Source organism: Aquarana catesbeiana, linkage group LG02 (assembly GCF_042186555.1).
Source record: "Aquarana catesbeiana isolate 2022-GZ linkage group LG02, ASM4218655v1, whole genome shotgun sequence".
Taxonomy (NCBI): domain Eukaryota; kingdom Metazoa; phylum Chordata; class Amphibia; order Anura; family Ranidae; genus Aquarana; species Aquarana catesbeiana.
In genome coordinates, this window is record NC_133325.1 from 511,256,852 (window position 1) to 511,278,447 (window position 21,596).

The 21,596-nt window shown below is 40.2% G+C and overlaps 1 protein-coding gene across 1 annotated transcript in view; it reads left to right on the top strand.

Annotated features, from left to right (window-relative positions):
- The first annotated feature begins 3,440 nt into the window (after positions 1 to 3,440).
- The window catches only part of PLXNA2 (plexin A2), a 518,514-nt gene continuing 500,358 nt past the window's right edge, over positions 3,441 to 21,596 (top strand). Inside the window, exon 1 of the mRNA XM_073615770.1 lies at positions 3,441 to 3,889. The gene's annotated coding sequence lies outside the window, so the exon portion shown is untranslated. The remainder of the gene's footprint in view (positions 3,890 to 21,596) is intronic.

The window sequence follows — 21,596 nt, forward strand, 5'->3', positions numbered from 1 at the left end:
TGTCATTTCAAAGCCATTGTTTCTAATATTTAGGGACTCTTTAATGACTGGACTAGTACCACTGAGTACACCCCTCACATTTTTGTAAATATTTTATTATATCTTTTCATGTGACAACACTGAAGAAATGACACTTTGCTACAATGTAAAGTAGTGAGTGTACAGCTTGTATAACAGTGCAAATTTGCTGTTCCCTCAAAATAGCTCAACACCCAGCCATTAATGTCTAAACCGCTGGCAACAAACGTGAGTACACCCCTAAGTAAATATGTCCAAATTGGGCCCAAAGTGTTAATATTTTGTGTGGCCACCATTATTTTCCAGCACTGCCTTAACCCTCTTGGGCATGGAGTTCACCAGAGCTTCACAGGTTGCCACTGGAGTCTTCTTTCACTCCTCCATGATGACATCACTGAGCTGGTGGATGTTGTAGACCTTGCACTCCTCCACCTTCTGTTTCAGGATGCCCCACAAATACTCAATAGGGTTTAGGTCTGGAGACATGCTTGGCCAGTTCATCATCTTTCCCCTCATCTTCTTTAGCAAGGCAGTGGTCGTCTTGGAGGTGTTTGGGGTCGTTATCATGTTGGAATACTGCCCTGTGGCCTAGTCCCTGATGGGAGGGGATCATGTTCTGCTTCAGTATGTCACAGTACATGTTGGCATTCATGGTTCTCTCAATGAACTGTAGCTTCCCAGTGCCAGCAGAAGCCCCAGACCATGACACTCCCATCACCATGCTTGATTGTAGGCAGGAAACAGTTGTCTTTGTATTCCTCACCTTGTTGCCGTCACACACACTTGACACCATCTGAACCAAATAAGTTTATCTTGGTCTCATCAGACCACAGGAAATGGTTCCAGTAATTCATGTTCTTAGTCTGCTTGTCTTCAGCAAACTGTGGGCTTTCTTGTGCATCATCTTTAGAAGAGGCTTCCTTTTGGGAAGACAGCCATGCAGTCCAATTTGATGCAGTGTGCGGCGTATGGTCTGGGCACAGGCTGATCCCCGCACCCCTTCAACCTCTGCAGCAATGCTGGCAGCACTCATACGTCTATTTCCCAAAGACAACATCTGGATATGATGCTGAGCATGTGCACTCAACTTCTTTGATCGACCATGGCGCGGCCTGTTCTGAGTGGAACCTGTCCTGTTAAACCGCTATATGGTCTTGGCCACTGTGCTGCAGCTCAGTTTCAGGGTCTTGCCAATCTTCTTATAGACTAGACCATCTTTATGTAGAGCAACAATTCTTTTTTCAGATCCTCAGAGAGTTATTTGCCGTGAGGTGCCATGTTGAACTTCCAGTGACCAGTATGAGAGAGTGTGAGCGATAACACCAAATTGAACACACCTGCTCCCCATTCACACCTGAGACCTTGTAAAACTAACGAGTCACATGACACCAGGGAGGGAAATGGCTAATTGGGCTCAATTTGGACATTTTCACTTAGGGGTGTACTCACTTTTGTTGCCAGCGGTTTAGACATTAATGGCTGGGTGTTGAGCTATTTTATGGGAACAGCAAATTTACACTGTTATACAAGCTGTACACTCACTACTTTACATTGTAGCAAAGTGTCATTTCTTCAGTGTCGTCACATGAAAAGATAAAATAATATATTGACAAAAATGTGAGGGGTGTATATATAAATGATATGGGGTATGGGATTAAAAGTACCATTTCTGTCTTTGCAGATGACACCAAGCTATGCAGTGGAATAATGTCCTTACAGGATGTCTCCAACTTACAAGCCGACCTCAATGAACTGTCTAATTGGGCAACTATGTGGCAAATGAGGTTTAATGTTGATAAATGTAAAAGTTATGCACTTGGGGGCTAAGTATATGCATGAACCATACATACAACATACAAGGGGGAGTACAACTGGGAGAATCTATGGTGGAGAAGGATCTTGGTTGTTCTCATAGACCATAAGCTTACTGATGGCATGCAATGCCAAGCTGTAGTTTCCAAAGCAAGCAAAGTGATTTCTTGTATTAAGAGAGGGATAGACTCCAGAAAGAGAGATATCATTTTGCCCCTGTACAAATCATTAGTAAGACCTCATCTGGAATATGCAGTTCAGTACAGGGCACCAGTTCTCAAAAAGGATATCAGGGAACTGGAGAAAGTGCAGAGAAGGGCAACCAAACTGATAAGAGGCATGGAGGAGCTCAGTTATGAGGAATGATCAGGGCTGGCCTGGTGCAAGGATTTTTGAAACCTCATTTTGCCGGCCCTCATGGCTCCACCCCTGACTCCACCCCCTTTGCCCTGCCCATGTATACCCCACCTTTTTAATGAAGCGCCCATCAAACGCAGCCTACCAGCGTCCATCAAGGAATGTTTGCTTACTTCCATTCATTCAGGAGCCGGGACACAGACACAGTCCTCCACTGCCGCTGAGCCTCAGACACTATGAATGGAGCGGCGGCTGCCTGCTGATGATGGGACTTAGTTGCTTGCTGCAGAGAGAAGAGTAGGAACATGAGTGGCCAAGCGCCCTAGGCAGCAGTGCGCTCTAGGCGGCTGCCTAGTTTGCTAGTAGTAGCACTGGCCCTAGGAAAGATTAGAGGAACTGAATTTTTTCTCTCTTGAGAAGCAGAGATTCAGGGGGATATGATCAACATGTAAATACATAAGGGGTCAATGTAGTGAACTTTACGTTCATCATAGAGGACAAGGGAGCACTCTACTTGTGGAAGAAAAAAAGATTTAACCTTTGAATAGAAAAAGGCTTCTTCACAGTAAGAGCTGTGAACATGTAGAATAGACTCCCTCAAGAAGTGGTTCTGTCAAGCTAAGTAGATTGTTTTTTTTTTGTTTTTTTTTGGTTTTTTTAAAGGCCTGGATTCTTTCTTAACTGGATACTAATCTTTATAGGTAAAAATTGATCCAGGGAATATCTGATTGCTTTTTGGGTATCAGGAAGAAATTTCTCCTCTGCTGGAGCAAGTTGGATTATGTTTTTTTTTTTTTGGGGGGGGTGGTTGCCTTCCTCTGGATCAACTGTGGGTATCGGATAGTGTTTACGGGGGTTTCGATTTGTTTTCTTTTTTGGGTCGAACTGGATGGACTTGTGTCTTTTTTCCGCCAGACTAACTATAACAAATCACAATAGTGTGAATGGGGCTAAAGGAAAGTACAGCATGCTGCTTTTTTATTGGCACTGAAATGGATATGAATGCACTGCAACTGCATGTAAATGCAATTCCATAAATAAATTCACAAAAAAAAACCCCACACTGCACGTGCACTACAAATACATGTGTGGGATGGAGTGATAAAGGGCAAATAAATGGCGGTGGCCGAATAGCAGGCGCCTAGTCGTGAATGAGCCTATTGTGAAGCCATTGAGGGGTACAGCACACACACCCGGATTTGAGCTCCTGTGGAGACTCCTCCATGTGTGAGGAAAGCGTTAAGCGGCCCTCTGTGACAGTATGCTAATGATTTGCATGGCAATGGAGGGAGGCAGGCTCTGGAACTGCCAGTATGGCTGCTCCTAATGTGTGTGCAAGGGGGAGTTTCTCTGTTCGCATGTGAATGTGAGGGAAAGAGAGAGAGGGAGCTACTGTAGAGCTGCCTGGGAAAGCGGAGAGGAGTGGACGGAGCAGAGGAAAAAAAGCGGCTCTGAGGAGAGGAGAGGAGAAGAGAGGAGAGGAGAGGAGCTACTGCACCACACAGGAAGACTAGGAGGGCAGGACGGGGGAGTGTGGAGCCATTGAGGAATACACAGAAGACAGGGGGGATTGTATTCAGTGCTGGTGCATTGAGTGCCGGGGCTGTTCGCTGCTGGCGCCCCAGCTGTCTGCCTTTGTGGCTCACATGAGGATTATTTTGTGGCTGGCTGAGGCTGATGACGGGCACAGGAAAATGACGAGGTAAGAGCCGGCACCCCCCGGCTTATATGTAATGCGGAGCTCATCTCTACTAATCGCCTTGGACCCCCCACAGCCGGAGCACGGCGCCCGTTCTGCAGGGAAACGGGGGAGACGTGTGCGTGTGTGTGCGCGGTGCGTACAATGTGTGTGTGTGCGGTGCGTACAATGTGTACAGTGTGTGTGTGTGCGGGGCTCAGAGCACGCAATAGTGAGAAGGATCGTACATTGCAGGTGATGTACAGGCAATGCCGGGGACCATCGATCAGGATACACATTACAAACCAGTAGTCATCAGAGCCACAGTCTGCATTACCATTCACCGTCATTAGTGTGCTGGGTGGCCATTGCCTTGTATCATTATTATAGAAAGGATGGCACAACTCCTAAGCCTCGTCACTTCATCCCTTTACAATGACCTTAGAATGCGCAAAATGTGTCGGGGATCAGAGATCAGGGCTGAGCTATGGTGTCATGGACAGGAGAAGGCATGTTCTCTAATAATACTCAGTCACTGCAACCACTAAACATCCCTCAGAGCAAGGCTGCTCCTTTTATTGGGGATACTTTACATATTAGACTGTTTCTTTTATATGTATCAATCACATTCTTTTATCAATGGTTTTATATATTCCTGCAAAGCAACATGGTCCCCTTATAAGCCACAGCTTTTTCTTTCATTAGGTCTATGGGGGTGAATGACAGATTGGTCTGTAGAGTCTATATATTTATCAATCAGATTATTTATATTGATCAATCACATTCTTTATATTTATTAATCACATCCTTTTATCAATGGTTCCATATATTCCTACAAAGCAACATCTAATGGTCTCCTTATAAGCCACAGCTTTTGCTTTCATTAGGTCTATGGGGGTGAATGACATATTGGCCTGTAGAACCTAGTCTATAATTCCCAATCAGATTATTTATATTGATCAATCACACTCTTTATATTTATTAATCACATTCTTTTATCAAGGATTCTATATTTCCCTGCAAAGCAACATCTAATGGTCCCCCTATAAGCCAAAGCTTTTGCTTTCATTAGGTCTATGGGGGGTGAATGACATTGGCCCGTAGAGTCTATATATTTATCAATCTGATTATTTATATTGATCAATCACATTCTTTATATTTATTACTCACATTCGTTTATCAATGGTTCTATATTTCCCTGCAAAACAACATCTAATGGTCCCTTATAAGCCAAAGCTTTTGCTTTCATTAGGTCTATGGGGTGAGTGACATATTTGCCTGTAGAGTCTATATATTTATCAATCAGATTATTTATATTTCTCAATCAGATTATTTATAGTTGTCAATCATATTCTTTTATATTTACTAATCATATTCTTTTATCAGTGTTTTGTATATACTCATTCAAAGCAACAACTAATGGTCCCCCCAAGCCAGAGCTTTTACTGTCATTGTGTCTATGGGGTAAATGACATATTGGCCTGTATAGTCTATATTTATCGACCGCATTCTTTATATTTATCACATTCTTTATATTTATCAGTCAGATCCTTTTATAAATGGTTGTATGTACTGTATTCCTTCAAAGCAACTACTAATGGTCCCTTAAGATACAGCTTTTTGCTGTCATTAGGTCTATGGGGTAAATGACATAGTGGCCTGTATAATCTATATTTATCAATTACATTCTTTATATTTATCAGTCAGATTCTTTTAAGAATGGTTATATATGGTGTATTCCTTCAAAGCAACAGCTAATGGTCCCCTAAGCCACAGCTTTTTGATGTCATGGGGTAAATGACATATTTGCCTAGATTTATCAATAGTCTATATTTATCAATCAGATTCTTTATATTTATCAGCTGTATTCTTTATATCTTTGGTTGTATATACTCCTTCAAAGCAATAACTACTGGTCCCCTTAAAAGCTTTTGCAGTCATTACGTCTATGGAGTGTCTAATGACACATTGGCGTATTTATTTTATATTTATTACAGTCTTTATATTTAACCATTAGATTATTTTATAAATGGTTGTATATACGCCTTCAAAGCAACAACTAATGGTCTCTTAAGCCAGAGCTTTTTCTTTCATTAGATCTATGGGGTAATGACATATTGGCCTGTATAGTCTCTATCTGTATACCCCCTTAAGAACAATAACTACTGGTCCCCAAAGCTTTACTTTCATTAGGTCTGTAGGGTAAATGGCAATATTGGCCTTCATTATCTGTATTCATCAATCATACTCATAATATTTATATATACTATTCTTTATATTTATCCATGGTTGTATATACTCCTTCAAAGCAACAACTAATGGTCCCTTAAGCCAGAGCTTTTGCTTTCATTGGATCCATGGGTAAAATTACAAATTGGCCTGTATAGTCTATATTTATTAATCATATTAATAAATTGTTCTGTATACCACCTTCAGAGCAATACCTACTGGTCCCTAAAGCTTTGCTTTCATTGGGTCTGTGGGGTAAATGACACATTGGCCTGGATATTCTGTATTTATCAATCAGAGAGTTTATATATATATCTGTGGTTGCCTATAATAATTCAAAGCAACAGCTAATGGCTCCTTAAGCCAAAGTTTTTGCTTTCATTACATCTATGGGGTAAATGACACATTGGCTTGTTTATTTTATATTTATCAGTCATATTCTTGATTCTGTATACCCCCTTCAAAGCAATAACCACTGTTCCCCAAAGCTTTGCTTTCATTAGGTTTGTGGGGTAAATTACAATATTGGCCTAGAGTCTATAATAATCAATCATATATCAATACTATTCTTTATTAGTATCAATCACATTTTTTAGATTTATCAATAGTTGCATATATTCTTTTGAAGCAACAACTAATGGTCCCCCTTAAGCCAGTCATATTCTTGATTCTGTATACCCCCTTCAAAGCAATAACCACTGGTCCCCAAAGCTTTGCTTTCATTAGGTTTGTGGGGTAAATTACAATATTGGCCTAGAGTCTATAGTAATCAATCATATATCAATACTATTCTTTATTAGTATCAATCACATTTTTTAGATTTATCAATAGTTGCATATATTCTTTTGAAGCAACAACTAACGGTCCCCCTTAAGCCAAAGCTTTTGCTTTCAGTATGTTGATAGGGTAAATGACATATTTGCATGTTTATTTTCTGTTTATCATTCATATTCTTTATATAATGAATGGTTGTGTTTACCCATTCAAAGCAAGAACAAATGGGTCCTAAGAGCCAACTAGGGTGCATGGCATATTAGCCTTTTTATTTTATATTTATCAATTATATTCTTCATGTTATGAATGGTTGCATATATTCATTCAAAGCAACAAATAATGATCCCCTAAGTCATAGCTTTTGCTTTTGTTATGTCTGTGGGCTAAATGACATCTTGGCTTGTTTATTCTATATTTATTGACCCTTTTCTTTATATCATCAATGTTATTATTTATATTATTACTGGTTGTAAATATACTCATTCAAAGCAACAACTAAGCCAAGCCATAGCTTTTGTTTTTGTTATGTCTTCAGGGTAAATTACATATTAGCCTGTTTATTCTATATCTATCAACCCTTTTCTTTATATTATCAGTGTTATTATTTATATTATTCTTGGTTGTATTCACTTATTCAAAGCAACAAAAAATGGTCCCTTGCAAGTCAAAGCATTTGCATTCATCGTGTCTATGGAGTAAATGGCATATTGGCCTGTTTATTCTATATTTATCAATCCTATTATTTAGATTATGAATGGCTGTGTTTACTCATTCACAGCAACAACTATAGGGCCAAAAAGAGTCAAAGCTTTTGATGTTGTTAGGTCTTTTGGTAAATATAATGTTTGCCTATTTAGTCTGTATTTATCAATCCCATTCCCTATCAGTCATATTATTTTGTATTATTATTGGCTCTATTTACACATTCAAAGCAACACCAACTGATCTCTAAGAGTCCAAGCTTTTTCTGTTGTTATGTCTATTTTATGGGGTAAATGGCCTCTTAACCTTTTTGTTCTATCTATCTATCTATCTATCTATCTATCTATCTATCTATCTATCTATCTATCTATCGATAGATATCGATAGATAGATAGATATATATATATATTATCAGCATTATTTTTACCTTACTGTTGCATTTATTCATCCAAACCAACAACACATGGCCCTTTGTCAAACGTTTTTTATGTCTTTATGGGGTAAATATCTTATGGGTCTGTTTATTCTATATTTTATCTATCATATTCTTTATATTATTAATCATTTTCTTTATATCGTTAATGGTTGTATTTACTCATTCAAAGCAGAAAATAATGGTCCCCAAAGAGTCAAACATTTTGGCTTTCATTATGTCTACTTTATGGAGTAAATTACCTATTAACCTATTATTATATATTTATCAGTCGTATTCTTTATACATGACAATTTGCTTTTCACTTAATGTCTTTGTAAATGTTCTTGTTTGGCTTCGCCATTTTTAGCTCTTCTCTGTCGGTAAATACATTCTAGACGTCCCAATCCTTGAAGGAAGAGGTTAAAACACAAACCCCACCTCCAGCACTATTCAAATTGCTTTTCGTCGTGTGATTGTATTTTTCTGTTTAATATTAATATGCAGCATCCCATTTTTCAGTACAAATGATGTGTGAGATGCACATCTATTAAGATCTTCCACAGTTCACCCAGCACGGCAATATCTCATCAGTGCACAATTTCATATGTGGCCAGGGTGCTGCTGAAGTTTGGGGGGGGGAATCAAAATTGGAATATAAAGATGAGTGAGAAGCTGCATTGCTGAAACCGAAAAACAATACATTATAATGTTCCTGCTTATACTAGGGAAATACTAGGGAAATTGATGGGCTACAACTGGTAAATATCCAGTATATAAACACTGTGTGGTATGTTTACGTTTTGCTGTTTAAATCTGGAAGGGTTTTTTGGGAGGATAGACTGTGCCAGTTATGTAGCAGCACATGCGTGTAAATATACATTAAGTTTGTTTTGTTTTTAACAGGAATGTTGCTGTAATGCAAATGTCTAACTGAAAATTCAAAGTTATACGATAATATAAATGCAGGGTATATAGAGATGGTCAAAGGTGAAGAAAATATATCGTCTCATTTGCAGTACTGCAGGATTGTTAGCAAGTGCTTTCCAAGTTAAAACACATTCTAAATTCATTATTGGCATTTATTACGTCTAAAAGATGTATGTAAAATTGTCTTGGCATAAGTGGCTTGGATGTGCTGAAAGTTATCGCATGCCATAGTGAGTTTGAATAGTGTTCAGAAGTATCACGGAGAGCTTATTCTCAACACTCTGTTACGCTTGGTCTTGAACAATAGATGTAGAATGGTACGGTGGTTAGGACTGTTGTTCTCCTTTTTTTTAAATATGGTGGATTGCTGTTACAGCAAGCAGTGACGCCCAACATCATTTCTTCCATTCAGCCGGCCATAGACGGTTTGAATCTTGGCCGGTTCAACAGGAACTGGCCGAGTTTCGAACCATGTGTGGGCAGGCTGAATGTACCCAAGGCGATCAATTGACTTGGGTACACCCAGCCTGTCGCATTTTAAATGCGATTATTTCTACCACAAATACTGTAGCTGCTGACTTTTAAAAAACTTACACTTACCTGCCCCAGAATCCAATGATGTCCTCACCCAACCTGGTCTTCGGGTCCAGGTGCCAGCATCTTAATTGTTTGCAGCCGACTGTGACTCCTTGTGACCTCACAGCTGCCCACTGCAAATGTGTGAGCAACGCTGTGAATGGTCCCGCAGTCTCCTGAGACCTGTGATGCCTCCCAAGAGGCTGCAGGGGTAAGGGGGGGGTGAACTTCCGCTCAGGTTGACGCAGTGGTTCGACCAGAAGTGGGAGCAGGTACCTGTCAAAATCAGGTACCCACCCCCACCCCCCTTTAAAAAAAGACATTCCAAATATAAGAAAGGAGAACTTTTGGGTGAATTTCTGCTTAAGGTACTCCCCAACAGGTCATATTTTCAGGATTTCTTTCACCTTACACAGGTGCTTTAAACCATTGTCAGTGTTTTAGTGTGTGACAGCTATATTATCTAAGGAAAATGCTCAAAACTTGGCCTGTTGGGGGATACTTGAGAACTGGTGTTGGGAGCCACTGTTCTATTGTAAAACATCAGATACAGTAAGCATGGTTCCTTTTTCTTTTATTATTATTAAAGTGACCTCGTCTTTATGGGCTGCTCTAGACTACAGTTGATTAGTGCATGTTGACTTCAGGAATGTACTCTATATAATTATGCGCTCTATATTGCTGCTTGCCTCTGTTCCCATTCACTGTGGTAGTCTTTCACTTGACTCTTTACATTCACTGTCCAAGCGAGACAAACCAGATTGGAGAGTAAACAGGGCCCTGAAAGTGCTTAAGGGATTTGATCAGCAATGCATGTGAGGTGTCAGCCTGTCAGTTTCAGGTGACGTGAAAAGGTAAACAGGCATTTTTGTGGCTGTGTGTGAGCAACATGAGACATTGAAAACTTGTAGTCACAGACTCCATGTGATCTCAACTGTTTAGAACGGCACAGATAAACAAGTTTGTCTTACATTTGTGTGCTCTTGCTTGTGTGGACTAGCTCCATCTCTTGTATCACATCATAGAAGTTTCTTTACAATAGGTAGCATTTAAAAGGCTTTATTAAAAAACAATGCAACAGTTGTACAGTTTTAGCATGTGTAACTAAACATGTTTATTTGTATTAAGTTTTTATTTGGATAAAAACTTGCATGTGGGCTGTGTGAAGTGGTTAACTCCTTGCATGAGATTCTTCCACCAAGTGTCTTCATTTTTTACTGTAAATAGATCAACCACTTCTTAATACACTATATAGAAAAGTTATGGGCAACTAAATATTTCAACTCCTGCTAAAATAGATATGCCACTGACAGCGAGATACTACCTCAAGAATGATGGGTATGGGGATATCCTTTGTGTCACTTAACCACTTACGGACCGTTGCACGCCGATATATGTCCTAAATTTGAAGAGGAATATCGTTGTTATGGCAGCAGTTTGCTGCCGTAACCCTGGTATCCTCTTCTTTGGCCGGCGGTCCGCTTTTCGATAAGAGTGGTCTCTGCAGCGGATTCGCTGCAAGATCACTTTTATCACGCTGCTTACCGGTGCCCTCCACCGCTTACCATGTGCCCTCCACCATCGGCAGCGGCGGAGGTGATCGGATGTTGCCCCTTGCTGGGTATGGAGCACCCCACCCGTCTCCATAACATTGCAGGGCGGAAGCAACATCAAAACGCCCATAGCTCTTAAAGGGCCATTTTTTTTTTCTTTAATTACAATTTTTTTTTTAATTGCATTTTAGTGTAAATATGAGATCCGAGGTCTTTTTGAACCCAGATCTCATATTTAAGAGGTCCTGTCATGCTTTTTTCTATTACAAGGGATGTTTACATTCCTTGTAATAGGAATAAAAGTGACATTTTTTTTTTTTTAAAAAGAACAGTGTAAAAATAAAAGGTAAAATAAATAAGAAACTTTTTTTTTTTTTTAAACGTGCCCCGTCCCGCCAAGCTCACGTGCAGAAGCGAACGCATACATGAGTAGCGCCCGCATATGAAAAACCACACATTTGAGGTATCGCCGCGATTGGTAGAGCAAGAGCATTAATTCTAGCCCTAGACCTCCTCTGTTACTCAAAACATGCAACCTGTAGAATTTTTTTTAAACGTCGCCTATGGAGATTTTTAAGGATAAAAGTTTGTCGCCATTCCACGAGCGGGTGCAATTTTGAAGTGTGACATGTTGGGTATCAATTTACACAATATAAAAAAAATTGAGCTAACTTTACTGTTTTCTTATTTTTTAATTCAAAAAAGTGTATTTTTTCCAAAAAAAAGTGCGCTTGTAAGACCGCTGCGCAAATACGGTGTGACAGAAAGTATGGCACCCCCGATGTGCAGCGGGCGCGCACACGCCTGCTATCCTGCTTAAAGGGACCGACGTATAGCTACGACGGTTCGCGGCATCGTGCTGACCTGCCACAGTATAATGACGGTGGCTGGTCGGCAAGTGGTTAAAGTCCAGAATTTATAAAGCTTGTCTGAGCTGTCAGATAAAAGGGGGCAGAGAGCTAAGATTGCACACTGCAGCGCTCAGTAAAGAGAGCTCTGAGAGCTGATTAGAGGACACCCCTCCCCTTTACACAGGACCAAAGCTGAGGCTGTCAATCAGCTGGAGCTTCTTCCTCTGTCACCTTTTTTCTCTTGGTGTCAGAAAACTTGTCAGAAGTGATTCACCCTCTCTTGTTTGCTTCTGAGAAGGACTATAACATAATGTGCAAACTCACTCACCGCATTCGTGGTAAAGCGCCAATCGTTTTAGCAGTGCTTTAACGCTGCTTTTCGGCCGCTAGTGGGGCGCTTTTAACACCAAAGAAGGGGTTAAAAACTCCTGTGTTGCGGTGCTTCCAAAATGCTGCCCATTCATTGCAATTTTGGGAGTGCTGAATACAGTGCTCCCAACCTACCCCAAAGATGCTGTTTGCAGGACTTTTCCAAACTTCCCACAAGCGCACCCATTGCAGAGAATGGGAGGCAGTTTTCAGGTGCTTTACAGGCGCTATTTCTAGCGCTAAAACTGCCTCAGTGTGAAAGGGGTCCTTATGATGTGGCGCGCAGGAAGAAAGGTTGGCGCAAAGATCTATGGGATTTAAAGTGCACAAAGAGCAGTGCACATGACGGCAAAGATATGTGCACTGCTTAGTAAAGCAAACAGGAAGTGAGGGGGAAAGTGAATGTCAAGAGCACTTGGGGATCACATATTTTTCTTGAAGGCACAATATGTAATCATTTGAGGCAAAAAACATGTATTTTGGTGTTGTGTAGGGTATGTTAAGGCCTTGGTGTTTGTGTAGAGGTGTATGGTTTAGTGTCGCTTTTAATTACACAATTGGCTGCAGTATTGGAATGCACAACAATCCCACGACAGCTGTGCACATATATATAGTACATCTGTTCCTTCACTCTTCACCCTAGGAAAGGGAAGGATTGGGATCCACTGACAGGGAGAGTCTCCAACAAATTGGAAAATCTCCTTGTGACATAGCAAATGGCTCTAACTGCACTCAATGTTTCCCAACAGTTCCAGAAAGGAAAGCAATAACACTTAGATTGCATTTACATATGTGATGTGTGGTTAGTGCAGAGTATGCTAACACATGGGTTTCTGTGGGCTGCTGTGTGCCATCATTGATTTTGAATAACTGTTTAAGGTGTATTTACAGCACATCACAATGAATCTACGTTATAGTACACTGCTCTGCTTTGGATACAAACATGCAGGGTACACATTGCTGTGCAGTGACAGCCTATTCATTATGGGATTTTTTTTTTTTGTACCTTTAAACATGTTCAAAGTGTAGCTACATACAGAAGATAGATGTCCTAGTAAACTGAACCTACTAACACACAGCTCTCAGTTCTCTAAATGATTAGGTGAACTTTAGTGCATTTGTGAACACTTTAAGTACCCAGCCAGGCAACTGGTATTTTGAAAAAGAGCTGGGCAATGGTGCCTTCTTATTTCTTTCATGGTAGGTGTACTTTAGGGCTCATTCCGTCCAGATTTTACCTGAAGGCTCTTTGTACTGTCTGTTTCCACGTACAGAAGTAGAGTTGCAGTGTATATAAATGTTGGCCTACCTATTAACCAAATAATAATACCCTATAAAGGCTAGCCATTGCCCTCTTGTTACAGTATATAACCTCAAACAATAAAAATGTGTTCTTGTGAGTTAAACTCTAAAATCAACTACTAAGCAGAATAATCCAGACAATGGCAAGGTGCAATAATATGATAGGGAAAAAAAAGAAATGGATGTTGTGAGAAAGAGATAAATAGTTTACTCTAAAATCATAAATGACGAACGTGTAGTGCAGAATATGACTGCACAGAGCAAAAAAAAAAGTCCAACACCAAAAATGCAACATTGATTGGTAGATTATCTTAAACGTAATCCTATTAACGGGAATTCCACTTGTTTGATGTGATTAAGGCTGGGTTCACACCATCGCCAGATCTGTCGCAAAGCAGGGGTGTGGTGTGTGCTTGTTCTCCGTTTCACGGCTGATTTCAGCCTGAATTTTGGGCTGAATTCTTTTTAAGGTGGGCCATAAATGTTATTATAATTATTTCAGGTACTTATATAGCGCCATCAATTTACGCAGCGCTTTACATATACATTGTACATTCACATCAGTCCCTACCCTCAAGGAGCTTACAATCTAACGTCCCTAACTTACATTCATACATACTAGGGACAATTTAGACAGGATCCAATTAACCTACCAGCATGTCTTTGGAGTGTGGGAGGAAACCGGAGTACCCGGAGGAAACCCGCGCAGACACAGGGAGAACATGCAAACTCCAGGCAGGTAGTGTCGTGGTTGGGATTTGAACCAGCGACCCTTCTTACTGCTAGGTGAGAGTGCTACCCACTACACCACTGTGCCGTTGACTAAAGCTGGGTATACACTAAGAATTGTGTTTTGAAATGTTTAATTTTAACCACTTGCCTACTGGGCACTTTCACCGCCTTCCTGCCCATGGCAATTTTCAGTTTTCAGCACTGTCGCACTTTGAGCCCTGGTTCACATTGCAGCGATTTGGCATGCATTTTGACTTGTCAAATCGCATGCCAAATCGGCAGCTATTGCCGGCAATGGCACCGTCCGAATCGGTGCGACACTGCACAGATTCCCAAAAGTAGTTTCTGTACTACCTTTGGTGACTTTGGGGTGTGATTTCAATAGACATCTGAGCAGAAACCTGTACCTGTATGGATTTTTTATCATTTTTTTCACACAAGTTCCCGCTGAGCAGGCGGGTGACAGGTCAGTATCCGCTTCGCTGATGCAGAGGAGACACAGACACAGCCTGCTGTTCTCTATGGGGCGGTCTGATCGAAATGAACTGCCTGTTTGTTTCTATTCGACTGTCATCGGATCCGCTAGAAGGATGGGGAACGGATCCTCATCCATCTTCTTTTGGCAGACTGGATCAGATGCAGTAAACGGACACATGTCTGTTTACATCCTTCTTCCCATAGGGAGCAATGGGTGGTTCGATTGGGTCCATCTGAAAAACATTCAGGCGGATCAGTGTGAAAGAGTCCTAATCAGTTTAGCGCAACATGTGTTGAGTCCTACCCATGCCCTGTCACAGCAATCTGCACTTTCTTGAGGCATTCAAGAAATTGCAAAACTAGGGTCAACCCTATTTATTTCTCCATCATCTCCATGTATGTGGGTGGGAGGGAGAGCATATTGTTACTGTGTCCCTGTATTATAGTCACTTCAGTACAGTTATTAGTTGCTTAAAGCGGGGCTCCTCCCTCCAAAAAGTCAGCAGCTACAAACACTGTGGCTGCTGACTTTTAATAAGGACACTTACCTGTCCAGGGAACGCGTGATGTCGGCCCCTGAGGCTCATCCATCTATCAGATCAGGTGCAGGCGCCGCCATTGTAACTAAGGGAAACCAGCAGTGGAGCCTTTAGGCTCCACTGCTGGTCGTGCTTACCTACTCTGTGCAATTATATTGCACAGAAAACACCATCTTCTGCTCTTCTGGCAGTTCCCTGCCGGCTCTGGGTGCTAAGGAGGCACCTGTGCCTGTGTGCTCCTGAGCTGGGCTGCGTGCATCCATAGACACACAGCACCAGTAAGCCATGCCCTCGCTCCCTCTTCACTATGACACCTGCTGCCCTCAGTGTCTCCTGTGAAAGAAAGAAGTGAAGGGAGTGGTGCTGGAGCCAGAGACAGCACTAGAGCAGTAAAAGCAGACAGGTAAGTGTTTAGGGATAGAGGAGGTCTGGAAAGATAGTGGAGTGTTTTTTTCCTTAATACAGAGAATGCATTAGGCCCCTTTCACACAAGCGGACCGATAGGGTCCGCCTGTCCTTTTTTCAGATGGACCCAATCGAACCACCCATTGCTCCCTATGGGAAGAAGGATGTAAACAGACATGTGTCCGTTTACTGCATCTGATCTGATCCAGTCTGCCAAAAAAATATGGATGAGGATCCGTTCCCCATCCTTCTAGCGGATCTGTTCCCCATCCCTCTAGCGGATCCGATGACAGTCGAATAGAAACAAACAGGCAGTTTGTTTCCATCAGACCGCCCCATAGAGAACAGCAGGCTGTGTCTGTGTCTGCTCTGCATCAGCGAAGCGGATACTGACCTGTCATCCGCCTGCTCAGCAGGAACTTGTGTGAAAAAAATGATAAAAATTTCATATAGGTACAGTGTTGCATGACCGTGCAATAGTCATTCCGCCTAGTTTTACTTCTGTTTTTGCCTTACCAAAAGCAGAAGAAAAATGCATGACCATTAAATCCTATGGAACTCTTCACACCAGTCAGTTGAATTTTTAAAAGTCCTGCAGGCTGCATGTTTGGTGTGGTTAAAAAAAAAACCCATTGAAATGAATGGAAAACACAGCAAAAATGCATCAAAAACACACCTGCTGTTGCATTTTTGGTGCGTTTTTTTTAGTCACATGTCCTTTTTTCACAGGTGCAAAATGTACCGGAAACACGGCAAAAACACATATGCATTTTTACAGGAGTAGTAGTCAAAAGCCCTGTGTTTTTAATTGATATTAACTGCTGTGTTGGGGTTGTACACAGGAGGATCATTGTTTTAGTTGGGGTTTTGTTACATATTTTAGATTTGTATGTTCAATAAAAGAATTTGTATCATTTTAGTGTTATATAGTAGTGCAGATGTTTTTCAGGTATAAGTATACAGTATTGATTCCCACTATGTTTACTTTAATCTGCTGTTTTGTGATAAAAGTTTGGTAGTGTGGCTTTAATCAAATCTAAGAGTAGCCCGCATTTTTGAGGGTATGTGATGTTTTATCATTTTTTGTATGGTCACTGATTTTTGTATGGTAACTGGCTATTTGTAAAATCTGCTATATCAATTTCAGTGGGAATCATAACTAAAAGGGCATAATTCACAAAATAGGATGTCTACTGTGCAACAGATGAGCTTTCTATAGGTCAACAATGGCAATAACAAACTAAAATATAGTATATTATAGTATAGTATACATACCCTGCTGGAACCCACCATTTTCACTGTTATCCAATCTTACAATCTCCTCTGCCATGTATTACTCTTTTACTAACCCACAGTAGTCCTTGGTAATCATGAATGCTCATAGTAATGGTGGTCATATACCTCCTGATGGCTGAAAGTATTGAGAGAGATTCATGCGTTACAAATCCATATTCATGTGGGGGCAATAATGAGATCTTGAGAAACTGGAAGACTCTGGCAAATCTGTTTTAAGGCAAAGAGAACTGTGCACAGATCAGTAAATCCACATTCAATGTTTTCCTGACTTGACTTCAGTAGACAGAAATGTAATATGCTGCTGTAAGATACTGCAATGTATACATTATTATTAACCTCAAATAATTGCACTGGAGTCCTCAGTTGTTTCCAGTTAAATTGTTTTAACTCCATAACTTGCACTAATTTACTAAAGGAATCATTTTGGGCACTGCTCTGTGCCACTTTAAGACTCCCTTCACCTCTCTGGTGATACCGTACACATGTTTAGCAGAAATTAGTTTGACTATTTAGGCTAGTTCACACCACAATTTCCGCATTCTGGATACATTCTTAATGCACTCTGGTGCATTTTTTTCTCCTTTTTTTTTCATCTCAGTTCAGGACAAGTGCGCTTTTGATGCATTCTAGTGCTTTTTTTAATGCATTTTGCCTTGTTCCAGATGCGTTCCCTTAAAGTAGACATAGGCTAAAACCTGAAGATTCTTTTTTAGTGAAACACCCCTCCTAAAGAATAGCTTAACTGTGGATGTATTACTTTGTTATGAAATATGTACAAGGACTTTTGACTTGTTCTATATACTGCATGTATGAATTTGTATCAGGGTATCAAGAACTAGTTCAATCATACGGTTTGTAGTGTACATAGATTTGCAAAACAATGTGATAAATGAATATTCCTGAACTCTGTTTTATCTCATGGTTACTGTGAAATTGTGTGAATGCATTAATGCAGTGCATGTTATCTCAGCTTGCAGAGCTTGGATTCATTGAATGAGTTTACCAAAAATGTAAATATTGCAGAATATACAGCCTCATGCTCCATTTCATGCTGAATAAACTAAATTTAACAATGTATCCTTAATGGAAAACTATATTTAGATAGATTTTTACTCCAAAATCATTTTATTAAAATAAATTTGATAAAAATCAAAAAAATTGATTTAAAAAAAATCAAAAAAAATCAAAAAAATTTTTTTTTCTTTAAGATCATTGATCCACCCTGGTTTGTATGTTAAATATGTTGTCAAATATGTGTGTGTATATGTGTGTGTGTGTGTGTGTGTGTGTGTGTGTGTGTGTGTATATATGTGTATATATATATATAGATAGATATAGATATAGATATAGATATAGATATCTATATATATAGATATATATATATCTATATATATAGATATAGATATATATATCTATATCTATATAGATATAGATATATATATATCTATATCTATATAGATATAGATATATATATATAGATATATATCTATATATATATATATATATCCACTTCCAGCCCACGGATGTCATATGACGTCCTGGGCTTTGGGCGGGTATATCTGAATGATGCCTGTAGTTACAGACATCATTCAGATATTGCCGGTTTCAGCCGGCGAATCTCTACACCATAGGAATGATCATAGCGGCCGTTCCACCGCTTGATCGTTCCTATGGGAGGCGAGAGGGGACGTCCCCCCCCCTCCCGCCGCCCTCCGGTGCTTGCTCCGACTCACCGTTACGATCGGTGAAGCGGAGAGTGGATCCGCCGGTGCCGGATGTAGATCATAGAGCATTCCGGCGGACCAGATGGTCCCCGGAGTCTCTATGATCGTCGGAGGCCGGGCGCGATGTTATGACGTCACGCCCGGCCTCTCCATTCAAAAAAACGGCGCCACTTCGGCTGGGAAGCGGCAATCGTTTTATTTATTTTTTTATTTCAGGCTTCCCAGCCTAGTGGTGAGATATGGGGTCTTATTGACCCCATATCTCACTATTAAGAGCACCTGACATGTCATATTGCTATTACAAGGGATGTTTACATTCCTTGTAATAGGAATAAAAGTGATCAATTATTTTTTTTTTTTTCAAAAAAGTGTCAAAATAAAAAAAATGAAATATAATTAACAATAAAAAAAAAAAAACATTTTAAAGCGCCGCTGTCCCCGTGTGCTCGCACGCAGAAGCAAACGCATACGTAAGTCCCGCCTACATATGAAAACGGTGTTCAAACCATACATGTGAGGTATCGCCGCGAACGTTGTTGCGAGAGCAATAATTTTGGCCCTAGACCTCCTCTGTAACTCAAAACATGTAACCAGTAAAAAAATTTCAAGCATCGCCTATGGGGATTTTTAAGTACCGAACATTGGCGCCATTCCACGAGCGTGTGCAATTTGAAGCGTGACATGTTAGGTATCTATTTACTCGGCGTAACTTCATCTTTCACAAAATGCAAAAACATTGGGCTAACTTTACTGTTTTGTTTTTTTTTTAAACACAAAACAGTTTTTTTCCCCAAAAAAACGCGTTCGAAAAATTCCTGCGCAAATACTGTGTGAGATAAAAAGTTGCAACAACCGCCATTGTATTCTCTAGGGTCTTTGCTAAAAAAACATATATAATGTTTGGGGGTTCTATGTAATTTTCTAACAAAAAAATGATGATTTTTACATGTAGGAGAGAAATGTATATATATAGTGCAGGAGCATTCTTGAGTTATTAGCCATTGTGATCTCCTGTATTCGAATAAGGCATCCAGGCACTATTCTCTGCCTACAGCAGTGCTGATGTCTTTTTCTTATAGGGTACTGGCTGATCTTATGCAAAACACCATCTTATGTAGGTGATCCTGCTCTCACAATCTATGAGGAAAATGCGAGACTGAGATGAAATTTCTGTCTAGATTCTTTTCAGCACTCTGAACAGTACAGAGAAGATATTTGTACTGTAGCATTGTATACAGGCACTTGTTCTCCTTCACCGGTATTATCAGATACATGTTTTTCTAAATAACATAGTATAAACTTCTTATATACTCACAGTAAGGCATATTATGTGTTCCTATTTTCTGCACATTCTTATGTATACAAAGAATACAATATTAGACGTGACAGAGCTCCCATTTCATATACTGTAGATAGATGGTTCATGGACAAACGCATACAAGCCATATCAACAAATCCATGTACATTTTATGACTATGCTAACAACTTGCAATAGCTACATCAAATGAGGTAATGTCATATGATAAAACCTCTGCAGAATGCATTTTATTGCTTTTTATTTCAGCAGAGCTAGTTGGTAGTCAAATGGGGGGGGGGGGGGGGGCGGGGGCACCCGGTGTCCAGAATGATACCACACTTGAAGAGAGGCTAACAATCATTTTTTGAAAGTCAGGAGTGTATAAGTTAAGTCAACGTGTTTCGGGGAAATTGACTACCCTTTTCTCAGGGTTAACATGCATACAAAAACAAACAAAAAAAAAACATAGAAACCTAAACATAAGGGATATATTGTATACAACAAATACGAATAGTATATCCCCCCCCCCCCATTGTAATTTTCACCACCTGCAAGCTCTCCTTGCTCCTTCACAACTTTCCATCCCTTTTCCTACAAAATCGCTCATCTCCACCTTAAATCCTTACTTTCTATTCTCCAGGACGCATCACTCCTTAGCTGCTGCAACTTGTGTTCACTCTAAAATGTAACCTGTTTTCGTCTCCCTGGATCTCCTCAGATCCTTGCTCTCCTTGACCACCCTACTACACAGCTTACCTTCTGTTACCTGTGGCCTTTCCTGCAACCTGTCATCCCTCTCACTCAGAAAATATCTGGCAATTTCACCATTTTTGCTATCTATTATAATGGCTGCTCCACTAAACTACTATTGTCCTGCAATCTATGTCTGCTCCACCACAAAAGGTCATCCAACACACTAACATATATCTCAATTCTTCTGTTCATTATTGTTCAGTGTCTGGGGCACTCCACAACTTTCCTCTCCTCCCGCAACCTGTGTTTGTTCTTTTGCAACCTGTTTTCCTTTCCTTGGCATATCGCTAAAATTCTCAGTTCCTTACTGTTCAATTCACCTGAAAGCTTGTCTACTCTGCTCACCTTCTGAAACCTGTATCTGCACTTCTACATCTCATTTATTTATCAACTCCTCAGTTCCTTAATGTCTGGCTACAACACTACTCCTAGCAGTTTATATGTCAGGACTATAAGACCTAACTAAGGTCATGTGTGGTGTACTTCACATTGAACGAGGCAGAAATAGGTCCCTATAGAATCTGTTATACATGTTATAGAAATCACACATGGCAGTCAGTATTGAGACTTAGAAGTTGATTTATTAAAGGCAAATAGGCTGTGCACTTTGCAAAGTGCAGTTGAACTCTGCAAAAGCAGTTGCTCCAGAGCTTAGTAAATGAGCAGAAGCTCTGCTGACTTCTTCAATCATCCAATCATGAGCAAGCAAAAATGCTATTTTTTTTTTTCCTTGCATGTGATTGGGTATTCTTTTCAAAATGAACCTCATTTATGAAGTCCTGGAGCAACTTCGAAATAGTCAGTTCACTA